This window comes from Eschrichtius robustus, chromosome 11 (genome assembly GCF_028021215.1).
Source record: "Eschrichtius robustus isolate mEscRob2 chromosome 11, mEscRob2.pri, whole genome shotgun sequence".
NCBI lineage: Eukaryota > Metazoa > Chordata > Mammalia > Artiodactyla > Eschrichtiidae > Eschrichtius > Eschrichtius robustus.
This window is the reverse complement of record NC_090834.1, coordinates 94001226-94024950: the sequence shown is the minus strand read 5'-3', so window position 1 is coordinate 94024950 and position 23725 is coordinate 94001226.

Genomic DNA, 23725 nt, shown 5'->3' with positions numbered 1-23725 from the left:
TCTTATTCATTTTCCTACTGGTTTTCTTTATTTTAAATTCATTTGTGGGATATTTATACTTACATATTACAGATATGTGGAATATATACATATATATGTATGTTTTATATATATACATTGTGTGTGTGTGTGTGTGTGTGTGTGTGTGTGTGTAGCTTGTGAGCTATATTTGTTGCAAATAATTTCTCCCACTCTGTGGCTTGCATTTTCATTCTCTTGGCAGCAGTCTCTTGATGAATTCAAGTTTTTAATTTTAATGTAGCCCAGCTTATTATCTTTTCTCTTTAAGTTTAAAATTTTTCTTTGTGCTTATTTTAAAAAAAGGTGTTGCCTATCCTGAAGTCAAAAGCATGTTTTACTAAATAATCTCCTAAAATACATATTATTTTTCACATTAACATTATTTTACATATCTCTTGAAAGCCTACCACAATTTTTTCTCAAAAAATCTGAAGTAGGATTAGGTTACACTTTTTTTTTCCCATGTAGGTAATTTTCCAGCAACTTTTATTGAGAAGTTTATTATTTGTCTATCACTCTGCAGTAATACATTCAAGGGTCCACTTATATGTGAGTTTGTATCTGAGCGTTTATCTCTTTATTCTTGTACCAATGTGTATTGCCATATTTATTATAGCTTTATAATTAGTCTTGGCATTCAGTAAAGTAAGTCTTCTCATCTTATCCTTTCAAAATAAATATTTTGTTCTTATTGACCACTTATATTCCCAAATAAACTTTAGTTTTACCTTGTCAAATTTCCCCAAATTCTTATTGGATTTTGATTGAAATTGAACTAAATCTAAATTTGGGGGAAAGTGTCAAATTCAAAATATTATCTTCTGCCCAATAAATCTGATAAATCTTACTTTTTGTGAAACACAGCTTTTATGGGTTTCTGTGTAGAAATCTTTTACATCATTTGTTAAATTTATTCCCAGGTTTATAATATTTTTGTACTATCATAAATGGTATATGTTTTTACATTTTATCCTATATTTGTTGTTAATACATAGAGTGAAATTTTATTTTTTCAGAAATTTGTTTCATATTATCACCAAACAAAAATATGTAGAATATTTTCCTAAAGAGAATTGTACTTTAGATATTAAGAAAATAATTTTGCTAATTAATTTTGAAATCATTGCAAGTTCATTAGCACAAAACAATCAAATTCTAGGATTATTTCTTAAATAGGGTGATATGCAAGAAAAATTAACAATAATATACTCTACAGGATATCTGACTTAGGTAGTATCCATTTATGTACCATAAAGCCAGAAGAATTTCAAGAAAATAACTTGCTGTTTTGTGGTTCTTTAAAAATCTACCAGTTTTCACAGATTTTCAATCAGACAATTATGTTGATGTGTTATTTGTTATGTTTTTGAGATGAGGAAGACTAGAGGTGAGTATGTAGTGAAGAAAGTATTTGTGTTACGACTTGTACATAAAACTTGAGATGCTTATTAGACATTAAAGAGGAGATTGCAAGTAGTTTGAAACTCATAGAAAGCTTGCCAAGGAATAAGAATTTGAGAATTATTGGCTTATGGATGGTATTAAAACCTATGGGCATGGATGAGATCACAGGAAGTAAACATCATTTTCATCAGTCCATTCACATTTCCTTACCTCATTGTCAGTATTTCCACACAGCTCATGCACCTATCATTCAGTAATATTCATCCCAGTTCATGTAGGTGCCTAATTGCTAATTACCACTGAATTTAACAAAATTGTTAGGGGACAGCTACAAAACAAGTTCAGTTAAAAGGCATTTGCTGAAATCTCTGAGCTGTAATAAACATTGCATGCTTACTGGTGTACTAATAAAGGTCTAGTTTTACTAAAATAATTTAATTTTCTTTCCCCAGAAAGAGTTTAATAAACATTTGGATTAAATTGGCAGCTTAAAATACTCTGTATAATCATGACTGCAATGGGAAATATAATTGTGCCTCTCAGGAATGAAGTGAATAGTGATCACTTATCAGGAAAAAAAGAGAATATATATGGAGAAGGAGAGAGATCCCTGGTGCTGAATAAATGATCCCTGTGAGGTCAGGAGTTAGTATTTGAAAATCAAGATTTACAGTGCATTTGTATTAATGGCACTTTCTTCTATTACTTTGTTCCAGATGCAGAAATGAATTGAATAGGGGATGAGTGAAAGGTGCTGATGGTTTTCCTTCCATTCCTTTGGGAAGGAAAAACCATTTTGTAAATAAAATTTCCCAAATTCAACTCCTTATTGGACAAGATTTTAATTGCTAATGAATGGGAGTTTATAGACAACTGTCTTATTGGTAGGTGAGATATTGTTACCAAACCAAACTTGGGTCCACTTGCCTGCTTGCAGTAAAGCCAGTCTACTGACACCAAGTTGTGGTGAAGGAGAGTACAGCATTTATTGCAAGACATCCAACCTGGGGCCAAGCAAGGAGAACGAGCAGCTCATGCTCAAAAGACCTGAACCCACTGATGGCTTTCAGGGAAAGTTTTTTTAAAGGCAAGGTGAAGAAGATGGCCACAGCGTGCCTGATCAGCTTGTGGACATTCTTCTGATTGGTTGGTGGTTAGGTAACTGGGTGGTATTTTGGGAGTCAACATCATCAACCTCCTGGTTCCAACAGGTTTCGGGTCTACACGCTGGTGGTCAGCATGCAGTTAACTTTTTCCACATGGTGGGGATTTTATTATCTGCAAAACAACTCAAAGATATGGCTAGGGATATTATCTGTAGCCTCTGAGGAGGAACTAAAAGTCCTGACTTTTTGTCTTATGGCTAAACTATTATCATTTTGTCTTGCATGAATGTTTTCCTTTGTTTCTGCATTTTCTCACTTCTCTGATTAAATGCGCTCTTTGGAACTCAGGGAAGCCCCAGGAGGCTAAAGCTTTTCTACAAACAAGAGGCAGGCAGGGGATACCAGGGATCTGTCCCTGGGAAGGCCCTGCAGGGTCCTGCTCAGTTTCAATATCACATACCTGACACTAAAGATTTAGTGTAATCAAGGCACCCTAATTTCGATTCAGGAAAATTTGGAATGTGAATTTTTAAATTAGATGGCAAGACATGCATACTGCTTATTACAAATGATACATTCTGTGTATAGATGTGTAGGGTTGCACTGGAATTCTTGAAAAAGTCTTGAAAAATTTGGAGGAGTACGTGACAAAGAGATATTTTAGGCATCTTTTTGTGCATGCTTGAGGACAGAAGGCATTTTAGGAGAGAAATAAGTGAACCAAAGGATGAGATGGACTCTGCTAGGGAGAGTTGCTGAATAAATACTCTTTATAATGATAAAATTTCTACATTATGTGAGAATCATTTATTTAGGGCTCCCTCTATGTTAATTACTGTATTAACTGCCATGCTTTATCTCATGTAATCAATTCAACAGCCCTATAAAATTGGTAATAATTGAGTTTTAGAGGTTAAAAAAACTGAGACAAAAAGCACCTAATTATTGAATAATTAAGCTTAAACTTGAACCTGGGCTTAATTGATTCCAAAGCCTACATTTTATATGTACATTTATGTGTAGAGCATACATATTTTAACCATTGTATATTCTGATAAAATGTATATTCTAGCAAGTCTAGGGTTGGTGTATAGAGACTCTGGTTACCTGAATGATTTTTTAAAAAAATCTCTCATTCATTGAATACCCTTTACTTATATGACAAAAAGGAGATTATTCAACTAGGTCTAATTTAATCACACAAGTTCTTAAAGTCAGAGACAGAAGAGGAAGTCAGGGAGAATTGAAGTGCAAAAAGAAATTGATGTACCATTGCTGACTTTGAAGATAAAAAGAGCAATGTTAAAAGAAATGTATTTGGCATTAAGGATCAGGGAAGAGCCCCACATCCACCTCACTGCCCCCAACTGACAGCAGGTAAGGAAATGGGACCTTAGTCCAACTGATGCAAGGAACTGCATTCTGCCAACAACAAAAATGAGTGTGGAAGACAATTCTTCTCCAGATAATGTGGAAAGGACTAGCCCATCCAACCCTTTGCATTTGGCCTGAGGAGACTCTGAGCAGAGGACCCTTTTGAGCCTGCCTGGATTTCTGACCTAGAGAAACTATGTGATAATAAATGGATGTTGTCCTAAGCTGCAAAGTCTGTTATAATTTGTAGACAGTATAGGAAACTAACACAGTAAGAGAATAGTCAATATGCAGCACCCTCATTTTCTTGTGTCTGATAATCAGATGAGACAACTGTAAAGCTTTCTCTTTGGAACCAGGGATAAGATGGGTTCTCAAGAGACTTTCAGTTCTATACAATAAAGATGGCAAAATAAAATTTTATTTTTTTTATGCTTTGAATGGTCCTCAGTATTGATACCAATTTGAAATTCTGTTTCCAACATCTAAATGATAAGAAATCTCAGTTGAATAGTGTGACATTTCTATTGAATGTGGTTAGAATTGTGAGGTGGGGACCAAGAATTACACTTTGCAACTCTTGGTTTTAATATCCATTGACAAAGCATAGACATGACTGATAAAACTGTAAGAAATATCTCCCTTTGAAAGTGGGCACTGTGCATTAGGTAAGACTGAGTAATAAGAAATATTGTCATGCAAAGAAAAAAACTGAGCAGTGGTTCAATTTGGGGACAAAACACATTGAATATCTGATTTTAAAAATTGAATGTTTTTGGTCCAAATCTCCTTGATATAACATAGATCCAAGCACACACACACACACACACACACACACACACAGAAGCAAATTGAAATATTTTAAGCTAACTATCCTTTTTACAAATATGTATATGCTGTTTAATCTTGATATATTCTTAGTGTAATGTTAATGTAAGAAGAAAGAAAGATTGCCTGAGTGGTTTACTTTAATCAAATTAAAATGAACTTCATATGGATGCTAATACAGCCCAATGTCCTCAACATCATTTTCCTGCATCAGAGATGCTCCAGAAATGGACGCTTACAAGGGCTCTCCAACTAGATGAGTAGGAAATAAACTCAAGTGAAAATGTTGGTTTTTATCATGGATAAGCCTTGAGAAATTATGACTGTAAAAAGCTTCAGTTTTAATGACACCACTTTATCTCTAGTAGGCATGCATTAACAATGAGTCCCTTCTTCATCTTTTTTGCTCCATAAGCTTTTACACCCAGTGTAGCCTAGTGACTTCCCTGGGGAGGGTGATTCAAATAATTGAAAAATGAGGCCCAGGCTATTCCAGTTATGACACAGGAGCATCAATTACTCTCCTATTCATAAACACACCCAACTCAAAAAAGTATTCATTTACTCTGCCCACTTTCCATGAGGGTTCTGCTTTGGGACTAGAGAAGAGAAAATAGGCTATTTCTCAATTTTGTTAAAGAATGTGTGAATATGCAAGCAAGCTTGAAAGTTTTCAGTAAACTAATCTAAAAATAATTCACTTTTATATAGCCCTTGCTCCACTGGGTATCTACTAGGTGTTAAAGACTGCTTCAATAATCCTGTGTCTTCAACATAAAGCATGGATGATAAATAATAATATTTATGATCATAATAACCAATGACATTTTTCATGGTTAGTATGTTTGGGCATACATAGAACATACTTTATTCCCTTTAATCTTGACTACAACTCTGTAATAGATGCTAGTCTTAAACCTAGATATTACATATTACAGAGGGTAAATGTCTTACCTAAAGTAAGAAAGTGAGCATATTTCAGAGCCCAGATACTTGATAAATTTGGTGAATGTCTGGATATTGATCTAATCTCCGTAGGATTCTTCTACTGAACTCCATTATGATTGAAGTATCATTGGGATCTGTGGATCTGTTTATGTGATATCACTAATTAATGCCACTAATTAAATTTCATTATTTTTATTTTTTATTTTATTTTTAATTTTTATTATTATTCCCTGTGTTAATCCTATTACTAAGGCCCATGAGATTACTATTATATACCTTTATGTAGGCTTTCCAGTTACCTCTCTTTTATCTATTCAATTGTTGCTTGCTTGACTCCTACCCCTTTAATGATTGAAAATATTTTCATTCACTACTTTACCTATATTGCCATTCTGCCTATGCATCTTTCTGATTCCTCATTTTCTTATGTAATATGCTGACATCTCAGCAGATTTCTTTAAATTCTTCACCCATCAAATGGAACAGAATGTAATTATCAAACAGTTCATATCATATTGTTAAAAATATAAAACATGACTCTAAAATGAGACACTATATATTTTGTTTTTCTATTTTTATGTCCCTAGTTTTATTTTAATTTATATATTAGTAATGTAACAATTATTTGATATGACTGAATATTAAATCTTGAAAAGACAGTGACTTCTATTTTAGTTTTTTTTTTAAGTAAAGCCGTTCAAGCTAGTCTACCTGATGAGACTTGACATAATAAAGATTTCTTAATACTAATATATTAGTTTAAATCATATTTATTGGTTGAGTAAAAATTCTGAAGAATACACATCAACTACATGCACATATTTGCACATATGTGTTGCACATGCTATGAGAAAAATGAATTCCATTGTCAAATAAATTTAAAAATTTGGGAGGATGCACAGTGTTAAATCATTATCTTTGTTAAAGATTTTATCAGAGTAATTAGTACATACCATGGCTCTCTAAAAAGGAGCTTTTAGATAGATTTGCATATATATTATCAATGAGAAGTTCTATCAATTAGTCACATCCATATTTTTATCAATATCTATAATTTTTCATCTATAAAATTAAGGATTATTTATAATTGGGGTACACATTACAAGGCAAGCCAAGGTTAAATATATGTGACTTTTCAGAATGAAATTATGAATATGATTTTATATTTATTGATTTTGACAGTTTCTATAAATAATATGGCTTATTCCAAAGGGTTGCTGATATGTAAATTATATAATTTAGCTTAATATTACCTTGAGACATCCAGTTTGTATAAAGTATTAGTAGAATGACAATTTTCACCATAGGTTATCTTAAATTTATACTATTAGCAAATCGTGTGTGAGATTTCCCTAGGGCCATTTAGCAAACATAACCTTTTGTAAATGAAATTATCAAAATATAAAAATAGAAATAATACTATCATGAAATATTGTATACTTCATTTTGCTACAACAAATATAAACTTTTTGCCAGTCTGTATCCTGTATCCCTCCCTCCCAACTTTTTGTTTAAGTGCTAGAGTATTTTCAATCAATCCCAGACAGTATACTGTCTCATATTTTCATATATTTCCACTTTTTCATAAAGACTTTATACTGGTATAGACTTCTCTTTTATTTGTTAACCAACATGACAATATCAATCTTTAAAAAATTAATATTACTTACTACCATGTAACATCAAGCCCATATTTCAATTGTCCCAACTGACTCACAGAATTTATTTTACACTTGCTTGGTTCAAATCGATTTCCAAACAAAGTCCAAATACTACATTTGGTTATTAAAACTGTTTAAGTTCCCTTTATTCTCTCTATAATACTACTCTTCCCCTCAACTTAAGTTTTTATTTGTTGGAGAAATAAATTTGTTTTATAGATTCTCACATATTGTGGGTTTATCTGATTGTTTCTTTATTGCATTTTTGAACTGTTTCTCTATCCCTTCAATTTCTGGTAGATTTTTGTCAACAGAAAAAATTAATTAATCTATTAATTAATCCAAGAAAGAAATAGAAAATTTTATTTGAGCCAAACTGAGGATTATGACCCAGGAGACAATCTCTCAGAGAGCTCTGAGAACAGTTCCAAAAGGGTAAGAGAGGAAGGTCAGTATCTATGTGATTTGGGAGAAGGGGGTACCTGCAATCAAACACACATCTCAGTAGAAGGTTGCTGCTACACACAAGGAATAGACATTTTAATTAATGAATTTAGTGCTTTTCTAAGTATGGGAAATGCAAGAATCCAGGTTCATAAAAAATTTCTTCTGAAAAAATCTAACTATGCCTGTTAGTTAGGAAGGCCTGTTCTGCCAGTTTCCCCAGAGAACAGAGTGTTTCATCCTGATCTTCACCCTGAATTCCTTTCGGGGTGTATTGTAGGTCAGCAACTGCAGTGGCTAATGACTTGATTCTTGAAGAACTGGATGGTGGGCAACATTGTTTATTTTACAATCCTTTCCCTTTTGGTCTTAATTTCGACCAAGATTTGGGAGGCATTTTGTGACCAGTTTGCCCCATGGTGCTAGAAATGCTCATTCCCAGTTTTGGCAAGGATTTCACTGATAGACTCTCAATGTGCTATCACCAGACTAATGCCTGTTAACAGTAGCCAGAAACCTCCGGACCACCTGTCTTACTAGTCTATTATGGTCCAGGAAATTTTTCCCTCTTGTTGCTTCTGCCCATATCTAGAGTTACACTATTACAATCATTGATCTTATAGAACTATTATATTCTGTCAATCGTTTTAAGTTGACTAATGATCATAAATTATATCTGAGGCTCAGTCACACATTTGGTAATGCAAGAAACAATAATCAATAATAATAAATAATAATAAAAACAATAACAATGCCTTTGTAAAAGTGACCCCACCAGAGCTCTCTCACTCTTTCTGATATGTTAACAGATGAGGAAACTGTGCTCAGTGTAGACAGAAATTCCCCAAGGTCACATGATTTGGTCTTATCACCAACAGAGTTGATTTCAAAGCAAAAATTCCTGAACTCCATTTCCAGTGTTTTTAATACATTTTTGCTTATGCCATCACTGAACTTAAAAAACAATGACAGGTAAATTATCAGAGGAAACATAAAGTGTCTATAATGCAAATTAAGAAACAAGAGATTAAAATATAAATAAGTATTAAAATATATTAAATTAAGATTTTCTGTTTGTTTTTTAATTTCTTACATGAAGGTAATTATTAAATTGTGTATCAGTAAAAAAAAATACTAGCTTAAGCAACACAAACTTACTTTAATATTTTTAATTAAAAAGATTTTTCTTTTTTTTTGCAAATAGCATAAAAGTGATACAAAATATCCAATGTAATTTTATATATCTTAATAAAAAAGAAAAGAATTTTAATTTGCAATTTTGTTTATTAAATGCAATTTAAATATACATTATAAAACTTTCATGAACAAATTGAAGCCTATAATATATATTTATAATTCATAAATGCAATAGATTGTCTGTAGCTTTGTTTCGACTGGCATATATTTGAACTTTCTAACATTTCCAATATTTGTTCCTCTGTAAGACAGGACAACGTCCTCTAGAAACTATCTGCCTTCCAGTATTTCCAGAAATTTTCATTTTTCTGTGTATAGCTCTTTCATGATCTGAAGAAGCATTTGTCAATTGCAATTTGACTTGAAGTTGGAATACATGCTTCCTTTGTGATTTGGAATATTACAAGGAGGCAGAGTGAATTGCACTTGAGTAATAAATTGGAACTAAAGCCATAAATAAGACTTTTTGGAGTTAGTTTATGATTGTTCCCAAATTCAGATATAACTGTCCAAGAGAGTGCATAATAATAAATTCTCTGGTTTTCTAATTCCAGATGGAATTAGTAAGAACTCCCTAGTACTTTATCAACAATTTCTCTACATGTAGCATAATATTCTTGGTATTGCAGGAAATTTAAAGAACCGTAACACAGAGCCCCAGCCCTAAAAAAGTTTATACTTTATGGGAAAAGACAGGTGTTTAAATATATACACAGCAGTGTGAATTAAACTACAGCTCTCTCACAATTCAGATCATGACAATTTGGTTAGTGAACGGAAGAGATAATAAAATCTACGAGCAGACAAATTTCTAGGGTATAAAGCATCATTTATTAAGTCCTACCCCTCACTCCAAAACATAAAATAACATAAAAGATTTTATATTTATCCAGGTGAAGTCTGCAAAGCCACTTTCTAGCACCTAGCATGGTGATTTGAACTTAGATACTTTTTGATAAACATCTTGTAACTCAAACAGATAAATATAGAGCAATATTCAACTTGCACATTGATGGAACTAAACCACTCCTGGAGGCTGAAGCTTAGAGGCTGGGGTGCTAGGCTTACATCATATCAAGTCCCCACAGCATCTCTGAAATTAGTGGTATTAACTCTATTTCATTGATGCAGTAATTAGAGGTGAAAAAGCCTTGTTGTTTCTTCAAGTTCCCCCAGACAGCAAGCCAAAAAAAGAACCCAGATATATTTTTTTAAAGATATCTTTAGTCTTGTTTTTTTTTCTTAAATTTTTATTGGAGTACAGTTGATTTGCAATGTTGTGTTGGTTTCAGGTGTACAGCAAAGTGAATCAGTTATACATATACATATATCCACTCTTTTTTAGATTCTTTTCCCATATAGGCCATTACAGAGTATTGAGTAGTGTTCTTTGAAGAATGGGATTGACATATACATGCTACTATATATAAAACAGGTAACTAATAAGGACCGACTGTATAGCACAAAGAACCCAGATAATTTAGACTTGAACGTTTATGCTTATTCCACTGAACCATTCAATGTTGTTACCAAACATTCTTATTTAAATGTATAGGAGTCATTTCCTTGTTTTTTAGAAGCTCTGATAATACCCGTACTTAATGTCTCTTTAAAGCCTATCCACATAGCCCTTAATAGGGACCCCTTAAAGAGAGAGAATTTAAGGTTACCCCTCTGGTTTTTAAATAGTTAAAAGAGGAGCTATAAAACCTAGAGAGCTTTCCCTATTTGAGACCAATCCTTTTTTCTAAGCCACTTTGGAGAAAACATTTTCCAAAGAAATTAGATGTAACCTGAGTTAGGCTAGCATTTTCTCTTGATGACATATTTAAGTAGCATCTGATAACATACAGCTATTATGCATTAATACTATTAAAGGGAGGAAACTTGGTTGCTGTTGCCTATCTCCTGCATCACGGGGCACCCTAAGGGTCTGAATGTTGGCACAGGTCTGGCATCCTCCCCTCCTTCCTGCCTGTGCCCTTCCCTTCATTTTCTCCCTTCCTTTTTAACTCTTTTTTTCACTCCCTCATTTTTCTTTTATTCTTTCATTCCCTTATACCTTCCATCTCATCCTCTCTCCTTCTCTCTCCTTTTCTCCATTCTCTCTCTCTCCTTCTTTCTTTTCCCTCTTTCTTTCCCCCCACCTTATAGGTGAAAGCATCTTGTTTTTTGATTCTGCACAGTAAAAAACATTGTCTTTCCCAAGCTGTTTTTCCTCTGCTCTTCCTATTTGTCACTTGGATCACTTTTTATCTGGGAAATAATCAAGTTAGGTTTTTATCTCTATAATGACCACTCGCCCACTGGTTGTTGCACCAGCCCAAAATATTTCCTCTTCCCTAGGAACTACCATTTTTTTAATTGTTTTTTATTTTTAAAATTTTTATTCAATTGTAAGTGTTACACTCCATTTACAGTTATTACTCAATACTGGTTATATTCCCCATGTAGTACAATATATCCTTGAGCCTATCTTGCAGCCAATAGTTTGTACTTTCCAATCCCCCACCCCTCTATTTCCCATCTGCTCCTTCTCCCCACTGGTCACCACTAGTTTGTTCTCTATATCAGTGAGTTTATTTCTTTTTTGTTATATTCACTAGTTTGTTGTATTTTTTAGATTCCCCATATAAGTGATATCATACAGTATTTGTCTTTCTCTGTCTGACTTTTTTCACTTAGCATAATGCCCTCCAAGTCCATTTATGTTACTGCAAAATGGTAGAATTTCATTCTCTTTATGGCTGAGTAGTATTCCATTGTGGGTATATATTACCACATCTTCTTTGTCCATTCGTATATTGATGGACACTTAAGTTGTTTCATATCTTGGAAACTGTAAATAATGCTGCTATGAACATTAGGGTGCATGAATCTATTTTTGTGAATCTGTCTCCTAAAGCCAAGGAAATAAAAACAAAAGTAAATAAATGGGACCTAATCAAATTTAAATCTTTTGCACAACAAAGGAAACCACGGATAAAAAGAAAAAACAACCTACTGAATGGGAGAAAATATTTGCAAATAATATGACTGATAAGGGATTAATAGCCAACATATGTAAATAGCTCACACAACTCACCATCAAAAAACCAAACAACCCAATTAAAAAATGGGTGGAGGAACTGAATAGACATTTTTCCAAAGAAGACATGCAGATGGTCAACAGTCACATGAAAAGATGCTCAACAACGCTAACCATCAGGGAAATGCAAATCAAAATCACAATGAGATATCATTTCATACCTGTCAGAATGGCTATCATCAAAAAGAACACAAGTAACAAACATTGGCAAGGATGTGGGGAAAAGGGAACACTTGTACATTGTTGGTGGGAATGTAAATTGATGCAGCCACTATGGAAAACAGTATGGAGGTTCCTCAAAAAACTAAAAATAGAACTACCATGTGACCCAGCAATTCCACCCCTGGGTATATATCAAAAAAAACCAAAAACATTAATTTGAAAAGATATATGCATCCCCTGAATCTTTGATATAAAATCTGATCCTCAGAGAGTGGCCTGCTAGGACCACTTGTAAATGTTCCTGTGATAGAACATTTGATGAAAACAGCTGCATTCAAACTAAAAGTTTCTGACAAGGGAGATATGAAAAAAAAAAAACTTATAGCAATCACTTTCTCAACGTTGGTTAAGCCACAATGTGTTTTATGTTGCTGATTTTTCTGTAGTAAAAACTGCCATCAATGAACAATGCTTTCCATTCTTAGCATATTTAGAAATTATGTAAATTAAAAGAGGAGACAAGAATATTCTGATGCGCTTGAGTATATCTCTGTGTAATGACCATAGTTGGCCTATTTATCTCTTCAAACTGTCAGTATCAGAGGCTTCCAATGAAGAGCCTAGATTAAAAAGGCAAATGAATCATAAATAAGCTTGCTCATCCTTTCTGCAGATAACTGTCTAGAATTTTGCTTTAGCTTTATTTGAAATATACATGTCTGGTGGAAGCTAATATGGGACTTGGAAGGGATAATGAACAGAGAATGCATCCATTTATAACGGCAAGAGAAACTTTAACTATTGAGGCTTTTAAATTTATTTGGGATCTGTCATATAGGATTATCTGTATTTAGATTTAGAGCTATCAAAATATCCATGAAAATGACACAGGAAAAAGATAGTGGCTTAAAATATGAATAGATTCTTTAAGTCAAGAAGTAAATATTTCTTGTGTTGGCATCAAATTTTATCTGTTGTAAATGGAAGTATATTTTTTGTTACTAATTCAACCTTGCCAAATTTGTATATTTAAATGAAATATTAAACAGACAAATACGGTGAGACCTATTTTGTGGCAGACAATGTCAACTGCCTATCCGACAGCTAGCTATCATACTTCTCCAATATCCGTGTCTTTAAATCTCTGCTTGCAATTCCTGAGATGCTGAAGTTAGATCAGGAGGACAGTCATCAGTGACATGTTTAGGGTGGCACAGTGAAAATATGCAAAGCTTTAGGAATGTTGATGATCTTCTGAGTTAACTTTGGAATTGTTCAAACTCAGTTTTAGTTGGGCAAGACCAGAGGCTGGAAGACCCATGTTAGAGAGGATTTTTTTTTTTTTTTTTTTTCTAGTTCACTGTGAATCCTTTGTATTCCTGTGATTCTAGAGGATAGTTTTATTTTTACAGCAGAATCATGAAACAAATGGTTGAATTGTGACAGCTAGTGTAGGCTTTTTATGACACATGTCACATTCCCTTGGAATGATGTCTCAGCCCTTTGCTGTTTTACAGACAATTTTAGAACAATCCTAAATTCTCTGAGATACTGGGAGAATCAAGACCCTGGTGCCCATACCAGTTCCCTAAACACATCCTAAATCCTCCTTCCCTGGCTTCATTTTTCTGACCCTTCTCTCCTGATTTTGCAGAGAGCTTTCCAAATAATTTACCTGTACCTATGTCCTTGTATCAGGCTTTGCTCTTAGGTAGGCTCCAACTAATATACCTACTGTCAAATACATGCAGCATCATAATTTTAGGAATTTAAATGTATAATTTTCAAAATGATAAGAAATATTCAAACTAGAAAAGTTTTTATTTTGCTTCGTTAAACTAACCAGTTGTAGATTAACTGTTGTTAAGGTCTGCAAATTTCACACCTGTCTGGTGAAGGAGGATGGGCATGGGTAGGGTAGAAACCAGGGAAAAAAAACCTAAAGCTTAGGTAACGATCACTACTGGAAGTAAAATTAGATCTCAGATATCTGAGTCTCCTTAAATGTAATTAATTGAAAACCTAGTTAGAGTTCTTCTATGTAACTCAAAGGTAAATGTAGTTTTAGTTTAGCCAACATTTAGGAGTTTGAAAGTATTTCTTACATTCTGTTCATCGCATTCTTACCACCAATCTTCCCACTTTATGACTCCCTCCCATACTTTGTAGACAATTTTCTGTATAGAGTATTATATCATCTTAGGTTAGTTTAATTGGCTATTGTCATGCAGTAGATGTAATTACTATATATAGATATTATAAAAGTCTTAAAAAAGTGATATAAAATTTCAGCATGGAACAGTTTAGTTGATGTTATATTTTAAATGTTCTTTTTTAACCAACAATGGAGGAGCAAACAAGGTATATAATGGAAAAACAAATGAATAGGTATTAAAAGTACAAATATTGCACATTTTTATCAACTGTATTTTGTTAAAACAATTCAGGAACTGAATATATGAGACATGCAAACAATTCCAAGAAAATTCCTGTGGTCATAATACACTCTTCCCCCTCGTGGCAACTTTTTCATAGAATCGTCAATGCTTTACTAAATGTGTATTCTCTACTAAAATCATATGTTTTTTTGGAGACAGGTGCAAGATCTGATTTATCTTTGCTGCATTCACTGTATATCAGTGTAGTGCTTCACATAAATACTTTCTACTTCACCTCCCCCCACGCACTACCCTGAATTTCAGCTTCATATTTCCAACTGTCTACTTTGCATCTGCACTTGGATACTGATTCCAGCTAACCATGCCCACATCCAAACGCTAGATTCTTCCCGTTGTCCTGTCATCTTAGTAAGTGTAAATGTTATGTGTTGGTTGCTCAGGACAAAGACTTGGGCATTCATCCTTGACAACTTTCTTTACATCACAATACACATCTAATCAATTAAACAAATATAAATGAACAAACAAAAATCTCTATTAGCTTCACTTTCAAGATAATCTAAAATTTAACCACTTCTTACCATCTCCACCCTTAACATCCTTATCCAAGCCACATGTGCCTCATTGAACTATTGCAGTTGCTCTCTCATTGATCACCTGCCTCCTACTCTTCCTCCTCTAGTCCCATCTCAGCTATCAGAGTTTCTTTGTGTACGGAATAAAGCTTATCTCGCTATTAAAGATCTGGACCTCCATTACTTCTCTTACCTTATCTCCTGATAATCTCTCCCTTATCTACTCTGCTATAGGAACATTACCCCTTTACTCTTCCTTTGAATCTGCCAAGGATCTTCCCTCTGGGCTGTTACCCTTGCCATTCCTTTTGCCTGATATGGTCTTATTTTAAATATCCCGTGGCTTGTTCCTTGTATTCGTCTTCTAGAGCTGTCATAACAAAATGCCATAGATGGGGTGGTTTAAACAACAATAAAGAAATTAATTTTCTTATGATTCTGGCAGCTGGAAGTCCAAGATCAAGATATTGACACAGTTGGCTTCTCTTGAAGATTTTCTCCTTGGCTTGTAGACTGCTACATTCTCTTTATGTCTTCACATGGACTTTCTCAGTGCACTCCTGATGTCTCTTCTTATAAGGATGTCAGTCCTATTGTATTAGGACCCCACATTTATGGTCTCATTTAACCTTAATTACTTCCTTAAGGGACCTATCTCCAAATACAGTCACATTAAGGTTAGGGTCCCATGAATGTTGGGAGGACACAGTTCAGCCCATATTATTCCCTTATTCTCTTCATTCATCACTCTATCAGTGAGCAATGAAGGTTTCTCTGACTACTCTTTGAAAATTTCACTCCCTTCACCATCACCTTCTTACCCACCCCATTCCTTCTTTATTCTTCTTTATAGCAATTATTACCACTTCATCATAATAAACTTACTGTTGATTGTCTGTGTCCTTCATTAGGTGATAAGCTCCATGAGATCAAGGACTTTTCCTTTTGTTCCTACCTGGTGGTTTTTTTCTCAGCACAGGGATTGATACTCAGCATACATAGTTGTCAAAATAATAAATGAACTATTTCAATTGATAATTTAAAGACAGGTACCAGTAAGGGTTTCAGTAAGATGGGAATATTCAGAAAGGTTTAACTGAAGTGTGACTAGTGGGGGGACTATTTAGAACGGGGTAGGCAGAGTTAAAGGAACCAACAGAGGATGGTGAGACACCAAGGACCTAGCCACAGGGAGAAAACATCTCCCTTTCTAGACTGGAAGGATCAAAGAGGGAAGGACATCTGTGACTGGAGTCAAGGAAGAGAGTTAGCCTAATGGATGCCTGACCATAGGGAATGGAGACCTTGCCAGCCATAGTGGAACAAGGCAGGTGAAGGGAGAACAAATAGACATCTCTCTCCCTTTCCTCTCTAATCTCCCTTTGGTACCATCCATTGGCCTAAAGGAACTGGACATTGGAGAGCAAGAGAGTATAAATGATGCAGCGTGTAGTTAGCCTCTTGATGGGACCAATCAGGGCAGCAAAGTGAAGAAAATAGATCTGCTTGGAGAGGGGAAGGGGGAAAATGGAAATTAGACAACACAAAAAATTAAGATTTTTGAAATTATTAATATGTCTTTCTATTTTTCATTTTGTCTACATGACCTTCTCCCTAGTAATCTTGAGACACCCTCCTACTACCAGGGATAACCCCATTAGGGATTGGGTGAGACATGTACAGAATTGTTATGGGTGACATGCAAAGAGTAATAAAGAATTGCTATTCAGCTACTAGAATTCCCCCAAATCATCTTGCAACAAACAGAAAAGCTTGTAATCCAAGACTGAAAAAAAGATGGAAGATTTTCTAAATTCTCTCAGCATATCATGAACCAATTCTGGAACCAGATCATAATGTCATATTGTATAGATAAGAAACCTATGCTTACAACTAGCTCATGAGGCTAGCACCCTAGAATAGAATGAAAGAGCAAGGGATAAGAATGCCAGCCCAGGGAGGGTGACATGTATCTGTTAAATGGAGGGACCACTGAAAGCAGGGAGCTTTTCCCTTTAACCAATATGAAACCCTGGGAGATAATATTGATGTACCAAAGGGGCTAGTGATATGGGTTTTCCATTAATGTAAACTCAGTGGCATGACATGACATTGTTACGTGGAAAAGAGTCTGAGTGTAGCTTCCTTTATTCCCATATAGTGTGAATGTGTCCATTTTCTTTTAGGAGGGATAGTGGCATGGGAGTTAGTTCAACATCTGGCTTAGGAGGTTGGCAGAAGAGGGGGCTCTCCAGAGGGGCAATGGGGACCTTATAGGTAAGGGCTGAAGAGTAGACCACGTGGACAGGGTCTATGGACATCACTGCCAGACCTGGAGCCAAGGGACAGCAGCAGTAAGAGTTGAGACGGAGGTGAAACAGCCAAAGACCCACCCTGACCAAGCAGATAAATATGAAAAACTGACAACAGCAGAGGCTCCACGATGGGCCAGTCACACTTTAAGAGTCTTCGGTCCAGGGAACAGCAGAACACACTTCAGTCAGTTTTGAGACTCTCTTCATTTGATGGCATGTGTGTATTCAACCCCTTCATACCAGCAGACACTAAAGTGAACTGTAACAGGAGCAACGATAATCTAAAACACTGGGTGCTTATCCTAGGGAAACTCATCTCCTAAACACTCCAAGAAACTAACCGCCTCAAAGTATACCTCAAATTATAAAATTAAACCAGACTTGACCCTCCCCTCTCAAAAAAATTAACTTTGATTCCTTTTTACTCTTCTTACCCAACAGTGGCTAGAGGTACGCATGAAGATAATATGTCATTTTCAGAGAATAAGGAACTATATTTTTCTTCAAACTTGAGTATACTATGCACAACTCTGTAATTCCAGAAAAACTCAAAATCTTATTTAAAGTTACAGAGCACAAGTAAGCGTATGCATGTTTAAACTTGTTCAGGCTCAGCTATGCTTTAAATTCACTCTTGGTTCTATCAGATCATTGATTTGACATTGATCTGATTTGATTATACTTAGATGATATCAGCTCTAATATTGAGGAAGTAGACAATGCAAAGTGATTAGTCACAAAGCTCTCTGTAAACCTCCAATATAATGAACTCTGGGCAAATTAGACCATAAGCATAATATCTCCCATTTTAATTTGATTCTGAGCTCCAGAATTAGGAAAGCCATCAGTAAGATCCGTTGTTATTTTGCCCAATATAATTAGAGGGTCAACAATTTGATCTTGCCTTGATGACAAAACAATTATCTTTGGCATCCCCTTTCCCATTTAGAAAAAAATAAAAGCCTGTGCTTACTTAGGCTTCTTTTCTAATTAAGGAGAGTTAGTCCTGCTTTCACAGCCTTCTCTTTTATCTCCATGAGTATGAGTGACTGTTGGTTGCTCTCTTTTCCCATCTGACCTGTGTTTGCACTGTAAGCTCCCCAGCTACCCTGGCAAATGTCTGGTCACTTCAATTTTCTCCATTTCTTCAGTTATCCTAGTTGGGAGTTTTTCTGTGGAATTTCTCTAGCAAACTATAATAAAATAGAAAATAATTCAAAATAAGGACATGTTGAAGATTTGTGTTTGCTAGTGTTTTGTTTGTTTGTTTGTTTTAACATACTGAAAGTGTGAAATTCTGTGAACTCCTTTGGCAAACCATTCCAATTGCTTACACCCTTGAATGAGGAAGTTCTCTTAAAAGACTAATTTGAAACTTTTGACATTCATTTAATCTCACTTCCTTCCTATTAACAATCAATATTCAATACTGTGGCACGTAAGTAATATGATAGTTCTTACATATTATTACCACATTAAAACTCTTGGCTGTGTTTACTCCCCCACTTACAGTTTTTTGTTTTTCCTCCGCTTACAAATGAAAGTATGGACTATATACAAACAGCTGAAGTTCTACTTTTATTATGAAATAGACAGTGTCCTAAATTACTTTTTTGGGAAACAGTCTCAATAGCATGAGTGACAGCAACCTAAATAGAGAGAATGGAACCAAAACCCACAATAAGCCCTGTGGACTATGACAGAAAACAAAAAACAAAGCAAAACAAAAAAGAAAAAACAGGTTTTTATTGCACAGAATTCTTAACTTTAAAACAAAATGAAGTCTTATAAAGCTCTGCTTGCGTGGTAAAATTTGCCAAGTATGTGAACCACCATCTTCCCGTTTAATCTTATTGTACTTGTCTTAATTAAAGGATTACTCCTCATCTGTAGTAAAATACCTGATACTTATTTTAGGGCAGGGGAATGAACCAGTTCTTGCCAAAACCACATCCCTGAAGCTAGAGTTCATAGATGTCAGAAGAACATGGGTAAAGACACCTGCTGTAGCAAATTTAGCTCTGTGCCTTGGAGCAAATTGCTTAACCTTGCTAACTTTGTTTTTAACTGTGTTATATCTATGTTTGTTTTATGTATAACAAGAACCATCATACCAACTTCATAAAATAGTTCTGGGAATTAGTGAACTCATAAATAAGGTTAAGCACTCAATATGGTGCCCAGCAAATAATAAAGGCTCAATAAATGTTCATTGTTTTGATTATTTAGTTTTAGTAGTATTCCTAATTTTCATCTGGAGAAGAAATTCTTTATGGGATTTTTGTTCTCTCCAAAGACTGTTTGAAGCATATTGACAGGCCACAATTAAAACGCAGTTTCACCTATTGTTTTGGGAAAATAGGTCTGTCTAGGAAACCCTCTTGTAACCATGTGTCCTTCTGAAGCACTGAGGATTAGGACTTGTACAGACCTTTTGAGAGGACATTTCAACCCATAATAGTTCCTTAAGAGTAAGTCTTAATTTTACCTTTAGTATTCAGTTTTAGATCATATTTCCTTCCAATTTCCTAAATTGCAACAGTTAGAGCAAATTATAGATGGGGATATTTCTGTATGGTTTAATATTTCCAAAATATATAATGATTTTGACATCTAGGTATCTCAAAAGCTCCTTTCCTGCATGTTTTCTTTTCCTTTTTCTTTTTTGTCTTTCTTTGTCCTTTATAAAAGGGCAAACGATACAAGAATACATCCCCAAATGATTGAATTTATCTGCAAATTGCTTCCAGGTGCTCATACCACTTTCTCTCTCTCTTCAAACAAAAGGAGAAAAAAAAAATAGATTCAATGTCACAGAAGAGCAAAACCATGAGGAATTTAAATGGTTTTGGTTTTCACCTCATTTTCCATCTCAAATATTGCTTGTTTATACTTCTCCGGTCCATATTTACTTATGCTTACCAGTTTATACCACTAGTATAGTATGAGGCTTTTGTTTATTCTGATTTTCCAGTTGCCAACATAGCACATGACTCACAATGGGCACTAAAGAAGTGTTGATTGACTTAATAATGTGGGGTTTTCAAGTGCTTTAAATTCACTCACTTGAGGGTACCTAATGTACCACAACTTCAGAGGATGTATTGGTAATGACAGATCAAAAGAGATTAGTCATCAATACAGAAAAGAAACAGAGTTTAAACTCTGACGATCTCTGTTTATATTCTATTTTCTTATTGTAGATGTAGATGGTACTGTAAGGGGGTTTGAAACATTATTACTCTGTTATAAACTCAATATACAGTTTTTAATTTACTTGGCATTCCTCCACCTCTGTTCCTCTTAAGAAATGCAAAGGTAAATATGATAGCAGTTAAACCACCATCTAGCCACGTAGACCAAATTGTTCATTTTTCTGGTATCCACAAGAGAGCACAAAAAGAACAAAGGCAAAAATAGACCAGCTACAAATAAATCCATATAACTCCATTGGTCTCTAAATTAAATATGCACCATACAGTATATAAGATTATAAATAATGTATCCATATGTGGATTCATATTGTCTACATTTGGAACTTTCATTAATTGATAGTGTTGCTTAGCTTCAGTGAAAATTAAGAAAACAACTTAAGGACATCTAAATTAATGAGTTAGTATTATTACTTTCTTATTTTAATAGAGTATGTTAGTTTACTGGATAAATGTTTAGCATGTGGGGTGATATATTAGTTTACTGGATAAATGTTTAGCATGTGGGGTGATATATTGAAACTACATGAACAATATTCACTGTCTTCAACTGTGCAGCAGGATTTTTTCCAGTTGTATATAACTAAAAGCTAACTCAGCTAGCTTTAACCAAGAAGGGAATTTTCCAAAAACTGTACAATCAGGGAGTGGCACTAGCCTTAAAGACATCTGAAAAGCAAAAAATGTCATTAGAACCATGTTCTCTCTCTCTCTCTCTGTCTACCTGTAATGCTGGACCTCCCTTCCACTCTTTGTTTCTTTCTCACTGCTTATTTTTTATGCCTTGGAGATCTTGGATTTGTGGTGGGTGTCATCAGCCCAGAAAGTTGAAGCATGCATCCTTCCAATTTAGCAAAGTTTGAAGGAAAAAGAAGATTCCCTTGATCTGAGATTGCACATAAACACCTAGAGAAGCACTCTGATCTGTTTAGTTTGTATGCCTATCTCTTGGCTGACCACTATGGACTCCAGGGAGAGTGAATACAATAATTTTACTACCCTCAATAAAGTGTCCACTCTTAAGTCACAGAGTTTGAAAACTATGGTTTACAATTAACTCAAACTTCTTAGGTCCAAGATTGAGCAAGCATCCCAAAGAAGAATTGGTAGGTGAAAAGGACTCTATGTACACAAATACAACACATCCTCTAAAGACAGCTAGTCAAATGAGTGAATATCATCACAAATTTGGAAACATTAATTCATCTTTAAAAGTACAGTGAACCAGAAGGGTCAAAGTGCTGTCAATTTGAATACACTCAAACACTATTGTTATGGTGGCAGCTAAAATACAGATAAGGTGATTTTGCACTTCATATGTTTATCCCTTCATTCATTCAGACACATGTTTATTTGCCTCTGCCATGTGCTTAAGGGTCATCCTAATCTCAGTTCAGTTTATTTATTTTACATTTTTATTTTTTTCTCCTGAAATTTTTAAACCCATAGAAAAGGTAAAAGAGTGATACAGTGAACAATCACATATATCTGACTAGATTCACCAATTGTTAACATCCTCTTTCTCTCAATTGTTTGCAAATAAATTGAAGGAATCATGATGTTTTATCCCAAAATACTTTAGTAAGCATCTCAAAAAAAAAAAAAAAAAGGGGCATTTGCTGCAGCTCCTTCTGAAAAGTAACATTAATTCAGTAATACAACGTAATGCACAGTTCATATTCAGTTTTCACCAAAATCTCATTTATCATTATTTTAAAATCCAAGATCCAGTAAAAGTTGATGCATTTGATTTGTATGCTTCATTAGTTGTTTTAAATCTAAGACAGCCCCTCTACCTTTTCTTTTTTTTAATTTCAAGGTACATATTTTTCATGGAGTTTATGCCACTTATCTTGCAGAACATCTTGCATTCTATATTTATCCATTTGTTTTGTCATTATCAGATTTAGATTAAACACTTTTGGAAAGAATATTACAAAGCTGTTGTTTGAATATTTTATTGCATCAATTCGGGAGGCATGTAAATTCAGTTTCACAAAATTGGTAATGCTTAATTTGATTACTTGGTTAGGGAGAGGGTCATAGAAATTGTAAAAGGTAGTCTTTTTTTCCTTTTTGGAAGAAGGTATGTAAATATTCAGTTCCTCAAAAATAGTTCATCAAAATATTTTAGCATCCTTTGATGACCTTTACCTGAATTAATCATTACATTGGGGCTTATATCAATAAAATGGTGCGTTTTCCCATTCTATCATTTCTTCTACAATTATTAGCTAGAATTCTTCTATAAAGGAAAGTTTTCCTTCTTTTCCTCTCTCTTGTTTTCTAATATGGTTATTATCATCACTATCATCATCATTTTTCTAGTGTCACTGTAGGTCTGTGAATTTTTCAATTCCATGTGATATGATCTGTTTCTGTTATTATTCACTATTCATTTTAATGCTCAAATTGTCCCAAATTTAATTTGTGGAAGTACCATCACACTAGCTCCTGTGTCCTTGTTTTCAGGCATTAAGTGTTCTAAGTTCACTTTATACTTTATCTGCCTAAACCTGGAATCATTCATTTCTACAAGGAGCCTGGTTTCTTTCATTAAGGAAAGGTGTTTCAGAAGCAATATTTAAGACCTAAACGTGCTTATGATACTGAAGTGTCATTATTTCTAAGCCTTTTTAGTGAACAGATGCAGAAAAATATTTTTACAAAATATGAACATATATTAATACTTTCCATTATCATCGAACTCCACCGCATTCTTTCTCACCTCCTCTAGTTCACATTACTTTTACCTTCTTAAGCAATGAAAGCTGGTTTCCAAAAATATTAGTATATATACTCATATGCTATAATTTACAATATACTAAAAACAATTTTGAATCACACCTCCAACGCTTTTATCAAGAACAAACCGATAACTCAGTCTTGAGTTTTGTTTTTCTGTTGTTTTTTTTTTTAAGATTTTTTTTGCCCTTAGAATACATTCCTTGTGGAGAGTAGTGTTCAAAAGTTATGTGAAATCATGTGTTC